At 37.8% G+C, this 14,463-nt stretch overlaps 1 long non-coding RNA gene across 2 annotated transcripts; it reads right to left on the reverse strand.

Annotated features, from left to right (window-relative positions):
- Window positions 1-724: 724 nt before the first annotated feature.
- Window positions 725-11,541, reverse strand: LOC135199845 (uncharacterized). Of its 2 annotated transcripts, XR_010311134.1 has the most exons (4): window positions 11,414-11,541; window positions 8,733-8,902; window positions 1,587-1,714; window positions 725-858 (listed from the first exon to the last, which is right to left on the reverse strand). It is a non-coding gene; the product is annotated as an uncharacterized LOC135199845 (long non-coding RNA). The 2 variants fall into 2 exon arrangements; XR_010311135.1 differs by lacking the exons at window positions 725-858; window positions 1,587-1,714 and adding an exon at window positions 8,390-8,547.
- Window positions 11,542-14,463: the final 2,922 nt, after the last annotated feature.

Consider the following 14,463-nt stretch of genomic DNA (forward strand, 5'->3'; position numbering starts at 1 on the left):
GATTAAATCTTCCTCGTCTGAGCTTAACAGCCTGGAAATATCGTCTGCCCCTTTCAAGTGCTAAGAGTTTTCTCTGATGCTTGAAGATTTCGTCTGCCCCTCTTTCGTCTGTTCTTAATTGCTTGAAGATTTCGTCTGCCCCTCTTTAGTCTGTTCTTAATTGCTTGAAGATTTCGTCTGCCCCTCTTTCGTCTGTTCTTAATTGCTTGCAGATTTCGTCTGCTTTTCTTCCTCGTCTTTGCTTAATAGGATTCAGCTCTACCAATTATGAAATAGGTACTTAATAGCTTAAATTTGCCCGTTTCTTCTCTCGTCTGTGGCTTCCACCTGCCACTTCTTCTCTTGTCTGTGCTTCACTGCCAACTGTTTAGCCTCGCTGTGCTTCACTGCCACTTCTCTTCGTCTGTGCTTCCACGTGCCACTTCTCTCGGCGTGCTTCAGTTACTGCCACTTCGCTCGGCTGTGCTTCACTGCCACTATTCTTTGCTCGGCTGTGCTTCACTGCCACTTCGCCTCGGGCCTGTGCTTCACTGCCCACTTCGCTCGGCTTGCACACTGCCACTTCGCTCGGCTGTGCTTCACTGCCACTTCGCTTCGGCTGTGCTTCCTGCCACTTCGCTCGGCGTGCTTCAAACGGCCAAATTCGCTCGGCTGTCTTCACTGCCACTTCGCCTCGGCCTGTGCTTCCTGCCACTTCGCTCGGCTTGCCTTCACCTTGCCACTGTTCGCTCGGCTGTGCTTCACTGCCACTTCGCTCGGCTGTGCTTCACTGCCACTTCGCTCGGCTGTGCTTCACTGCCACTTCGCTCGTCTGAGCCTAACAGGACCCAACGCTGCCACTTCACGTCAGTACTCTTCCTGAAAGATAAATGGACATGTAATGTTGAAAGGAAACCTATGTTAAGCGTTGCTCTTGACTGACTAAACTTCAGTTTTAATAACTTTTAACAAAAAGATAAATTTATAATTTACATCACAGTAAATAAATGTACAGAATTCAGCCTCTTTATCTGAACCAAACCAAGGTTAATTTTGATTTTAAATTAAAACTGTTTGACCAATTAAAGCATTTACGTCAGTAAGTAGCATTATAACTAGTAAAATTAAAAGCACTAAATTATATTAGTCTAAGCTAAACACCAATTTTACATTTTATTCTTATTTATATTTAAAGGTTGCAAGGGTTGTTTAGAAGATAAATTTTTAGATTCACTAGAGCTTAAGTTATTCTAGGATGCGGTGTAATGAAATGGAATTCACATCCGAAAGTTAGTTTTTAATTTTGTTCGAATTACATTTAAGAGGAGTTTAACTTTAAAACTCCCGTAAGAGAGAAAGTAAAGTTCCGCATGTACGAAATAAGACCCTTTAGGTTTTATTTGAATAATGATTTTAAAATGCTCAAGGAACGAATGCTCAAGGAACGAAGTTTACAGAATTAAGTAGTTACAGTAACAGACGAGAAAACACGTAAAATGTGAGAAAAAAAAAGCCAAGCCAGACAGGGAAAATAAATATTGCCCGAAGAGATACCAAATCCAAAAAAGGTTAGCACTTGACAGGTTGAGTAATACGGTGATAGTTACCTTGATCATGCAGGTACCCAGGTATATCAAATGCTAGATACAGATCTATCGTTGCAAGCAAATCCAACGCATTCTGCTTCATCCTTATAAGTTCAGCGGTTGGAGCTGTGATCCAAAAATTATAAATCCTGGAAAGAAAATTGGATATTTTAGAAAATTAAATTTATATTAGAAACATACTATTAAAGTAATCCCCGATATTGAGGAAATTGATGCTCTAATAAACTTTTAGCTGAACAAAAAAATTAGTCATTAATGAAGTTGAACCCTTGGTCAGTTTACAATCAAATTACCAAAAGGACTGAACACTTGAAGTGTTACTTGTCAAGCTTAACATGGACCAAGAAATATTTCTAAATACTTTACCAATAGCAAAATTACGAGAAAAATAATTTTATGACCACATAACCAAAGCAAACCCTGTTGATCTCAAATAGGACGTTCTTCATGCCTTTGAATGAGCAAGTCTTAAATATAGAAGTTTTCCAAAAGCATTCTGCAAAGGGCTCCAGTTCTGCAGATCACTGTGACAATGTAACTTATACTTTGTAGGAATAACTTTCATAAACCAGGTTTTATTCACATGACTGCAAGGGAATCAAACCTAAGACCATATAAATGATATAATTCTTTTTAGTGGAAGAAATGCAAACAAGCTCTTTAGGGCAAAATCTGATTAGGACCCAATATTAATTGGAAAAAAAGCAAATTAGATCTTAAAAACAAATCTGATCTGGATCCTGAATATTAAAGACAAATCAATAAGTGGGTTTTAGTTCTTAAAGACAATTTCAAGAGTTAGAGGATAGATCCCACAACCTTTTAAGAAGTGTCACATGAATTAAGACATGAAACTTTTAGTCTTACGAACCTCTCGGAACTACTACCACTACCACTACTACTACTACTATTCTTTAAAGTGTCATGTCACTGATCTGTGATAAAAGGGGCTGTAACCCATCAAAATCTGCCTGTATATCCTCTTCCATACGAGGGGCAATTGCACGGCGGGAAGGCACCCACCGTTACCAATTTTGTGGGTGGATGGCGATCACGAGTGTGATCCAAGCCATAGATTCGCCTGCTTGTGACTACTGCCTGCCTTTCAGAATTTAATCTGGTAACAATGTTTAAAATAGAGAGAATTACGGGCAAATCAAAGTGCTCGTCGTGTCTTCCCCCCCACCCCGCTCGTGTGGAATGAGTTTTACGCGGTTAAGAAATTGGGATTAGACAATGCTCCAAGTGTTATTCATTACCAATGAGTTATAGCAAAGAAAAACCTGATAACGCGTTGTAGTATTTTTATATTACTGTAGAAATAAATTGAGAAATTTTTAAAAGCCATGTTACATGAATTGCCTCCTCCCACAACTACCTACGCTGTTTCCAGAAACTGGTGGTGACCTTGGGAAAGAAATTTACCAAAATCCTTATTCCGAAAGTAAAGAAGATTACCAAATATACCCAATTTAATCCGAAGTATATATATATTTTCGTGCACAAGCATGCCTTACATAATAGCCAACTACCAAAGTTAAGAGAAATAGATCCTATTTCGGTAATTCTTCAGAAGTAGTCCGCACTGGATATTAAAATCAATAATCACCTACATGGAAAGAGCATGTGAAAAGCAATATAAAAAGCATAGTCATTATATGAGAGATTGAACGGGGTGGAATTAAATGAGCTTGATAAGTTTTTACCTCGAATTTTTCCTAAGTCGGGAGAGGTGTTTCCTCTACGGTAATGTTTACTTTTAATGAGCCCTCTAACTTATTTTCTTACGCAAAACAACCAGAAAGGAGTGCTTTGCAGCAATAATAATAATTGGGAACACCTACCGATTCGCGGGCCCACTCGACCGCCGACCGAAATCGGCGGAAGAACACCAAAGCCAATATGGCGGCGATACCAAAACAACAACAAAGTAGGGAGCGACTACATATCGGCGACCATCGATTTATGTGTGCTGTCAGTAAGGCCGTAGCGGAACGGCGCTTCGCGCCTTATCCGCAAATTTAAAGATTCTTGGCAAGCACGGCATGTACGGCAAGAGGTAATGTTGCGCTGCGCGCGCTACCCACAGGGTTTACAGTAAGGCTACTTACCGTGGCAGATAGATTTGGGTGTCGCATCGCTTACGCCGACGTCCTTTCGTCACTACAGAGCGATCACACCCAAAGGCGTTCCTGTTGTAGTCGATCCGACAAATAGCTCCACAACACTCGCAGTTTTTTTGGCTGAAGAATTAAATTGTCTCTGAGCATATTCAATCAACTTCTTTACCACCACCACTAGACAAATAATGATAAAATTCACCGTAACCCACATTGCACTGCAAACAATCGGTAGGAAATCGAAGGTCTAGAGGGCTCATTAAAAGTAAACATTACCGTAGAGGAAACACCTTTCCCGACTTAGTAAAAATTCGAGGTAAAAACTTATCAAGCTCATTTAATTCCACCCCGTTCAATCTCATATAATGACTATACTTTTTATATTGCTTTTCACATGCTCTTTCCATGTAGGTGATTATTTATTTTAATATCCAGTGCGGATTGCTTCTGAAGAATTACCCCTATTTCTTACGCCCTTTTCCACACTAGGGGGAAAGACACGACGGGCACCGATTTGCTCATAATTCTCTATCTTTTAAAGAGTTACCAGATCAAACAGTCCAAGGCAGGCAGTAGGCATAGGCAGGTGAACCTATGACTTGGACCACACTCCTAATCGCCATCCACCCACAAAATCTGTAAAGGGGCTTTAGCTGCATAATATTCCTTTGTACAGTCCAGCTCTTAAATCCTTTCGCTTTGAACCTACAGTTCAAGCAAAGTTTTTCTAGTTACATTACCTGCATGTGAACAATGTTAAAAGTTAGTCAATTTTCAAGTTGCTTCGTTGATGGAAGGGAGGAGCATTAATTGGTAATGAATTTATTCATTTCAGTCAAATGGACGGACGCCATTTAAAGATGAACCTTAGCACTATATATCTTTAATAATTCACACTATACATCTGAAATAATTCAAAGTACGTTCTTTGTAATACCACTAAACAAAAATAATAGACAGGTTTAGATGGTCTCTCATTTAACCGACAAGCAACTAGTTTTATAAAAAAAAATAAAAAATAAAAAAAAAAAAAGTGACCAGAAGTGCTCTGGGCTTTAAAAAAAAAAAAACTCTTTTACCCTTACTTTAAGGTGCAACGGGGGGGGGGGGGGGGGGGGGGGGGGGGGGGGGGGACCCCCCCCCCCCCCCCCCCCCCATGTTAATTGGTTCATTAAACACAGTTAACGGTTGGTATGGCAATGTAATTACATAACTGTTTAGCTTTGAGTCAGAGTGAAAAGAACTATCAATTCAATACGTCGGAGACATGTTCACTCTCAAGTCCTATCTTAAGATCATTTTTGTGGACTGACAAGACTTTATACTATTAGGAGTATTTTCCTATCAAATATGAATATTTATCATCAGGAAAGAGGTGGCCTAGATCATTTTAACTTCATATTGTGGTAGATTTCCTTAGAGAACTTATGTCATTCAACTTTCCTTCGATTAACAGACACTACTGGCATTCAGTAGCCAACAGCTTAACCTAGACTGGCCATGTTTTTCCAATCTGAACATGCGCATCCCATTTAGAACAGTTTAAGAAAATGGATTTTTAAGAAATATTGCCCCCAAACTCTTCTAAAACAACTGCGTCAATCTTACTTAGTCTATAAAAAAAAAAATCCAGAAGCTGCTCATAATGACAGGTCATATTAAAAGGAACAACTTGTAGGGTATGAAAGCCTTGTCCTTTGATTTCAAGTGTTCCCAGTCATTAGCAGTCTACACAAGTGGGCTGTATTATAAATTTTAACAAGACATTTACGTATAAGTAAACTAAAATTCTTTAAAAATCTACCATTTACCCTATAGCTCCCTGGTGTGACCCGCTAAAAGATAATCAGTTCCTTCGTTTAGTTAGTACTACTAAGATTAGTTAGCAGATACTAAAGAGGATTAATAGTGTCCTGAATACTAAAGTGACTGTCATTGGCGCTAATACGCACATTATGTCCTCACCATGTCAGAAGTAGGCTCAACCTGAATAAGGAAGGTGTATTATGGATAGTGCCAAGCTTTCTAGTATTAGCTCTCTTCAGTATCTTTGGTCAAAAGCTTTCCCATATTAAATACAAAGAAAGCATGTTATGCAGGAGTTCAAAAGTAGTGCCACCAAAACTAACTGATGTCAAAACGTTTACTTAAAAAATACAATAGCTTTTATAACAACTCACAATAGTTGATCCAATAAAAAATTTATCCTCTTGATGCGAGATTGACCTTGTCACTTTAGCAACTTTTCTAAACCAGTTCCGAAGTTAGAACACCTAACGCAGTGCCAGTAGTAGTCCGAGAATCCAAGAAAAATTAAATTCGTAGTAATCTGAGAATCCTAAGACAAAAATGACTATATAAGATTCATTCAGTGTGTTTTTATCTTAAAGGTTTAACTTTTTTATAAGTTTAAGACAAATTTAGAGGACATTTAGATAGCTTCTAGAATTGAAAGATTTTCAGTCCATTACAAAATTTTCGCATCAACTTTGAAGTTTTTTTCATATTTTTAACAAACTAAACTTACCCACAGGGTTTACAGTAAGGCTACTTACCGTGGCAGATAGATTTGGGTGTCGCATCGCTTACGCCGACGTCCTTTCGTCACTACAGAGCGATCACACCCAAAGGCGTTCCTGTTGTAGTCGATCCGACAAATAGCTCCACAACACTCGCAGTTTTTTTTGGCTGAAGAATTAAATTGTCTCTGAGCATATTCAATCAACTTCTTTACCACCACCACTAGACAAATAATGATAAAATTCACCGTAACCCACATTGCACTGCAAACAATCGGTAGGAAATCGAAGGTCTAGAGGGCTCATTAAAAGTAAACATTACCGTAGAGGAAACACCTTTCCCGACTTAGTAAAAATTCGAGGTAAAAACTTATCAAGCTCATTTAATTCCACCCCGTTCAATCTCATATAATGACTATACTTTTTATATTGCTTTTCACATGCTCTTTCCATGTAGGTGATTATTTATTTTTAATATCCAGTGCGGATTGCTTCTGAAGAATTACCCCTATTTCTTACGCCCTTTTCCACACTAGGGGGAAAGACACGACGGGCACCGATTTGCTCATAATTCTCTATCTTAAAGAGTTACCAGATCAAACAGTCCAAGGCAGGCAGTAGGCATAGGCAGGTGAACCTATGACTTGGACCACACTCCTAATCGCCATCCACCCACAAAATCTGTAAAAGGGGCTTTAGCTGCATAATATTCCTTGTAGTCAGTCCAGCTCTTAAATCCTTTCGCTTTGAACCTACAGTGTTCAAGCAAAGTTTTTTCTAGTTACATTACCTGCATGTGAACAATGTTAAAAGTTAGTCAATTTTCAAGTTGCTTCGTTGATGGAAGGGAGGAGCATTAATTGGTAATGAATTTATTCATTTCAGTCAAATGGACGGACGTCATTTAAAGATGAACCTTAGCACTATATATCTTTAATAATTCACACTATACATCTGAAATAATTCAAAGTACGTTCTTTGTAATACCACTAAACAAAAATAATAGACAGGTTTAGATGGTCTCTCATTTAACCGACAAGCAACTAGTTTTATAAAAAAAATAAAAAATAAAAAAAAAAAAAAAGTGACCAGAGTGCTCTGGGCTTTAAAAAAACTTTTACCCTTACTTTAAGGTGCAACGACATGTTAATTGGTTCATTAAACACAGTTAACGGTTGGTATGGCAATGTAATTACATAACTGTTTAGCTTTGAGTCAGAGTGAAAAGAACTATCAATTCAATACGTCGGAGACATGTTCACTCTCAAGTCCTATCTCAAGATCATTTTTGTGGACTGACAAGACTTTATACTATTAGGAGTATTTTCCTATCAAATATGAATATTTATCATCAGGAAAGAGGTGGCCTAGATCATTTTAACTTCATATTGTGGTAGATTTCCTTAGAGAACTTATGTCATTCAACTTTCCTTCGATTAACAGACACTACTGGCATTCAGTAGCCAACAGCTTAACCTAGACTGGCCATGTTTTTCCAATCTGAACATGCGCATCCCATTTAGAACAGTTTTTAAGAAAATGGATTTTTAAGAAATATTGCCCCCAAACTCTTCTAAAACAACTGCGTCAATCTTACTTAGTCTATAAAAAAAAAAATCCAGAAGCTGCTCATAATGACAGGTCATATTAAAAGGAACAACTTGTAGGGTATGAAAGCCTTGTCCTTTGATTTCAAGTGTTCCCAGTCATTAGCAGTCTACACAAGTGGGCTGTATTATAAATTTTAACAAGACATTTACGTATAAGTAAACTAAAATTCTTTAAAAATCTACCATTTACCTATAGCTCCCTGGTGTGACCCGCTAAAAGATAATCAGTTCCTTCGTTAGTAGTACTACTAAGATTAGTTAGCAGATACTAAAGAGGATTAATAGTGTCCTGATACTAAAGTGACTGTCATTGGCGCTAATACGCACATTATGTCCTCACCATGTCAGAAGTAGGCTCAACCTGAATAAGGAAGGTGTATTATGGATAGTGCCAAGCTTTCTAGTATTAGCTCTCTTCAGTATCTTTGGTCAAAAGCTTTCCCATATTAAATCAAAGAAAGCATGTTATGCAGGAGTTCAAAAGTAGTGCCACCAAAACTAACTGATGTCAAAAAGTTTACTTAAAAAATACAATAGCTTTTATAACAACTCACAATAGTTGATCCAATAAAAAATTTATCCTCTTGATGCGAGATTGACCTTGTCACTTTAGCAACTTTTCTAAACCAGTTCCGAAGTTAGAACACCTAACGCAGTGCCAGTAGTAGTCCGAGAATCCAAGAAAAATTAAATTCGTAGTAATCTGAGAATCCTAAGACAAAAATGACTATATAAGATTCATTCGTGTGTTTTATCTTAAAGGTTTAACTTTTTTTATAAGTAAGACAAATTTAAAAGACATTTAGATAGCTTCTAGAATTGAAAGATTTTCAGTCCATTACAAAATTTTCGCATCAACTTTGAAGTTTTTTTCATATTTTAACAAACTAAACTTACCATTTAAAGGAAAAAGTTCCTGCAGTGTGATCAGACGTGCAATAATGTCGGATGAGAAGAATTCGTAGAAGCATTCTTGCCTAGTTTCCCACTTGCACTCTACAGAGTGGCCATCGCTATTCAGTCTTAACCACCTGGCCCAGGCGGCCACCAGCTCAGACATAGACGACCTAAGACGAATGGAATTTTACTCTGGATTATCAAAAAATTTTCACAAATGCCAGAACATTGCAGATTCTACAGAACTACTGAACATCATACAAATAAAACCTACTTCTCATTCACTCAGTGGGAGGATTGAAATAGCTTTGCAGCCATTAGTCTATCAAAGCTAGGAGCAGTGCTCGGCAGGCACCACCACCTGTCAGCGTCTATCACAAGCCTATTGAGTGCCTTCGTTGTTAGTGCTACCATTGCCGAGAACCCAACTGGCTAATCCAAATATGTAAAAAGATATATTCCACCCAACCCTTTGTAAATCCCTGAGAAACTCCAAACGAGCTCCCAGTGGGTAACCACCTCACTATAATATCGATTAAAAACTAATTCGACTGAACCTTCAAAATAAAAGGAATCTAATTTTGAATAAAACGCGCTAGCTTTGTAAGTGTTACAGCCTCCCTCACGTCGCGTTCAACTAGATTAAAGAGTTCTTTTCTGTAAAAGTTAAAATGAGATTAAGATTAACTCTACCTAGAAACAGAACTTAAATGTTAAACAAAGCTAATTCCGCTTTAGATTTTGCAGTTATTTCTCAGATTTTTCGTGCAATGGAAAACTTTGCACCCAATAGTTTTTAAGCTTTCAAAGCTTAGCAATATCAAAAATTAAAATTACAATTTCAAAGTAAACTTATGACATCCTCAAAGCTGTCATATCAGGAACAGCAACTCTAGAAATATCTAGGAATAAAAGTTACATCTCACCTGCTGGTATCAAAATATCTATCCTAATTAACAGGCACTGCAGAGGAAAGAGCATATTAAATGCAGATACTTTTCTACTTAAAGTGACTAACCTTTACTTTCCATGAAAAACTTTTCTGCGTAGAGTATTGTTACTGCAAACTTTAACAGGATCTACTACACAGGATAGGCATTTAATAGGGAACGGATCTCCGATACGAAGGGCAACCACCACCCATTTTCCAGTGGTAAAAATTAAGATTGCGAGCACATTTTTGCAAGGTTTCATTTGGAAATCAAAAACCTCTACCACGTTTTAACTTAAGGTAGCTATAAGGCAACTTTTAATTTTTTAATTTAAAAGCTGTATTAGGCACATTCTGTTAGGCTTTCTTAGCCAACGAAGATGAGGTATACCAACTGTCTTGACATTATCCCTTATGGTGATAAATTAAAACATTTTCAGATTTGTATATCAAGCCATTTCAACTCCCAAAGAACCAAATCCCCATAAAATAAAGAAAATTAATTAAAAATACATTATCATGCATCTCATGTAGTACCGAATTATACGAACATTTTAAAGCAGGTAATATTTGATAACCATTAAAGCTGTACGAGCAAGTTTAAGCCTAAAAATATCCGAATACAGCTCATTACATTAAGATTCCAATCTCTTGATAACAGCGTGCTCCAGATCGAGCGAGATGCTTTAGCTACATACAGCTTTTGAACAAATGTAATGTTGAAGGTTAATGCATGGCATCTATCTGCTTTAACCAGTTTTTTATACTTAAGAAACAATGTTTGAAAAAATCACATGTAGCCAACGAAAACACTTTAAAAGCAATGAACTAACTCCAGATCATGAACATTGAGCCTGCTAAGTGATTTACAGTTAAGTGGGGTACTTCCCGAGTGTTTCCCGAATACAGTGTGGCATGGTGTTACTAAAATTTTAACCGACGTGAATCGGCTACGCTTAATCTTACAGAAGATACCGTTCTATCATACGTTGTACAAATATAGCAGATTTGGATATTTGGAGCAGGTTCTTAACGTTCCAAACTTTATAATATGAATTTTACTATGCTAAAAAAGTACGTTCTGATTATCATGATGGAATTCTACATCATTAACATCAAAACGTTATGAGCAAGACTAGTTCACGAGTTCTGGGAAGTCTCCGCGAGCTTAGCCATTTACACTACAAAAATTATGTAAGGGCTACTGTAAGGTCTATAAAACTGATTTTCGCAATAAACTTTCGGAATAGGACCCAGGCACTAACCAACCCAAGAACTAACCAAGCCAAGCCCTTCCAAGAATTTTATTACAGTTTCCTGCTTCAAAAACCAACCAACCAAGACCACCAAAACCACAAATTAAACCTTACGTCCAATAATTAAAAGAAATAATGGTATTTCTACAGAAGCAGTCCGCACGGACTGCAAGGAACGTAACCGCGGATACGACATCCACTAGGGATTGGGGCGTCCAATGTATTTCGCAGTGTTTAGTACTGGCCCCTGGGGGTTTAATTACAGCCGTCCGAATAAATATAACTTAAAATTCTTGTTCAGTAGGTAAAACTGCATAGCAAAAACGCAACTGCCATAGACTAGGCCGCCGCGGATCTACCGAAAAACTATATTGAACGAAAACCAAGTTGTCATGAATACAAACTCAACAAAAAACCCACAGTTAAAAGAGTCTCCGACAATTAAAAATACTATCAAACTCAACAGACTTTCAATTACCAACCAAAGTACTTACCTTAAAATCAAATGGCGACAATACCAATTCCTTTTAACAAGCACGAATGCAAACACCGACTGGCTAAACATAAATCACTGTCTCATCCTTGTTACAAAAGCACTTAGCCAATCACAATAGTGCGTGTCATTCGTTCCCGGCAAACGATTCCTGATTGGCCAAGCGAGAAACAAGGAGTCTTTGAATACAATACCACTTTCCAGAGAAATGACGTCAAAAGAACTAGCACTGACACCTGTTGGTGATGAGCTGATTAGGAAAATATCAACTAAATAACAAAAAAGTAAAAAAAAATGGATAACCTGCAAAAAAAAAAGTTCTTGTGGAAATTCAAGTGTCAAAGCTAACGAAATAATAATAAGATTCATCTGATGAGGAAAAACTATAAATAACTAAGGGTTAAAATAGAATATTTCTATTTTGTACGGCATTGCAAACGAATTAAAAAAAAAAAAAAAAGATATCCATGGGCCATAATACGCATCGGCTGAAGCAGTGAGACCGAATTTTGATAAGCTTCATTCATTAATCTAATATCTGATCCCTGTTCCATCTGTGATAAAACAAAATTTAATTAATATTATTTTCTGTGTAACTCCGTAAACTGTAAAGCATCTATCTCATTCAAGTTCTTTTATTTCGATGTTAATATATCATTTAAGTAGGGGAAAAGGGCCCAAATCCCCTCATAACCAAATCGCCTCAAAAACCAAATCGCCTCATTTCCGTACAGTAGTCCTTTTGAGGGGAGGGTCATCCCAGATAAGAGTATCTCCTTACGCGGGGTATATCTACATATGGGCACAATAATGAGATGATAATAGTGTATCTTCTTACATGGGGTATCTTTTAATTATTATTATGTACTTACATGAGGTGTTTTTATTTTTTTAAAGAGTCTGACCATGACGCCACCATATATAAAATGTTTTTTCACTTGTAACGTGGCTCATGTACGTGTATAAGGTATAATTATCGTGCCACTTGACACCGGTATATACTTCTCTCTCTCTCTCTCTCTCTCTCTCTCTCTCTCTCTCTCTCTCTAATGCAGTGAGCGCGATCTGACCCTGCTTCGTGTTCTATCTGGCGCACTGCCTTATCACTGTCCCCCAACCCCCTATACGTAAATATCCTATATGAGACGTTTTCACTTACTATTAACATTGTAACGTAACTTATCTACGTACATTAGGTATAATTGTCGTGATTACTATAGACTCTTTTTACCGTTAGAATTATTCACGCTTCTTTATATACTTATTATCCATTCTCCTCCAATCCTCTTTTATTTATTTCCCCATACGTAAACATCCACTTAACACCGGTACATATTCTTCTCTCTCTCTCTCTCTCTCTCTCTCTCTCTCTCTCTCTCTCTCGTCTCATCATCTCTCTCTCTCTCCTCCAGCTACGCTTCGTGCCCAATAATGTCTCGTGACATTCAGCATCTCAAATTTCCTTCTTTCCCTCTGTTTCCCCGGCTCGCAGTACGTACGTCATCCCTGACTTTGATAAAGTTTATTATGTGCTTTTTACCCAGTATAGTAACTCACAGTCAGGTGGTTTGTAGTCACATACCCATGCCTTTGATAAGATTTATTTTCGGTTTCGAGTAGGTTACTACCCGTCACCAGTATACATTTCTCTCCCGATCCTTTTATTACCGAAAGTAGCTTCCGAACTTATTGCATGCAGCCTTCTCCGACTCAGTTGACGTTACAGCACGGTCGATAACTAACACACTGGAACAGAAATTTGAAGTGTATCAATTCCGAAATGATATACTATTAGAAGAATATTCGCAAAGGACATATGAAGTATGGGAAAAATGCTGATATGTGCGCATAGAGTAATCCAGGTGTATTTTACCTTTTACGCCAGAGCTGACAGTTAACCCGGTCAAAACGGGAAGAATAGGATACAGTGTGTGTCATCTATCCTCGGAGCGTCTATCCCCACCGCTTTTAACATTCGTTATCAGTTATGACTCTTCTTACTACCCGATTTTCAACCTGAACATCTCGTCTTACCTCTTTCATTCCCGATAGTATATTCCTTGTTATTCCATGGTGACTGGCACAGTGTACGGAAAACGGAACGCTAAGTCCGCACTTATACGAAATATCTAGTTGTATCTGTCTTTTAACTTCGTAAAAAGGTATATTCAGAATGATTACGCAGAAATCTGAAAAATCCTTACGAATAAAATTCAGGCTCGATAGAGTAACTGTCAAAGAAGATAATCAAATTTCTGGGTTACCTTTCCACGTAGAAACATACCCAGTGACCTATATTATTAATACCCGAAGATGACTCTTAAGTGTTAGATATAAAGACTAAAGGTTTATTTATACTTAACGGTAATATAAATTCTTTTACATCGTCTGAGGCAAATATTCCTAAACATCTAATAAGCGGTCCTAACGTGTCTTTTAAAGATACTTCTAATTCTCTACCCAGTGACCTATGTTATTAATACCCGAAGATGACTCTAAAGTATTAGCTGTAAAGACTAAAGCTTTATTTCTACTTAACGGTAATATAAATCCTCCTACATCATCTAGGCGAATATTCCTATCATTAATACCCAAAGAAGACTCTAAAATGTTAGATGTAAAGAATAAAGGTTTATTTATACTTGACAGTAAATAAATCCTCCTACACCATCTAAGGCGAATATTCCGAAACATCTAATTAACGGCCCTAACATGTCACTTAAAGGTATTTCTAATTCTCTACCCAGTGACCTATATTATTAATACCCGAAGATGACTCTAAAGTATTAAGGTGGGTACACACGTGCGAACCGAACCTTGTATTGTAACCGATTCTTGTAACAAAAACGCAAGTGTGGACGGTTCCTCGAACCCGAACCCCGAACCCGCGAGGTTTGAGGCTCGGTTCGCCCTCCGTCCCGGCAATTGTCGGTTTTTGGGCCCCGAATCAAAGGGTGGTCTCTTTGAACGTTACGCCATGTGTGGACGGGACCTGTATTACACGCGTAACAACACAGGTTGCTGAACTTGTTAACACCGACTATGAACAAG

Source organism: Macrobrachium nipponense, chromosome 26 (assembly GCF_015104395.2).
Source record: "Macrobrachium nipponense isolate FS-2020 chromosome 26, ASM1510439v2, whole genome shotgun sequence".
In the NCBI taxonomy this organism is placed as follows: Eukaryota; Metazoa; Arthropoda; class Malacostraca; order Decapoda; family Palaemonidae; genus Macrobrachium; species Macrobrachium nipponense.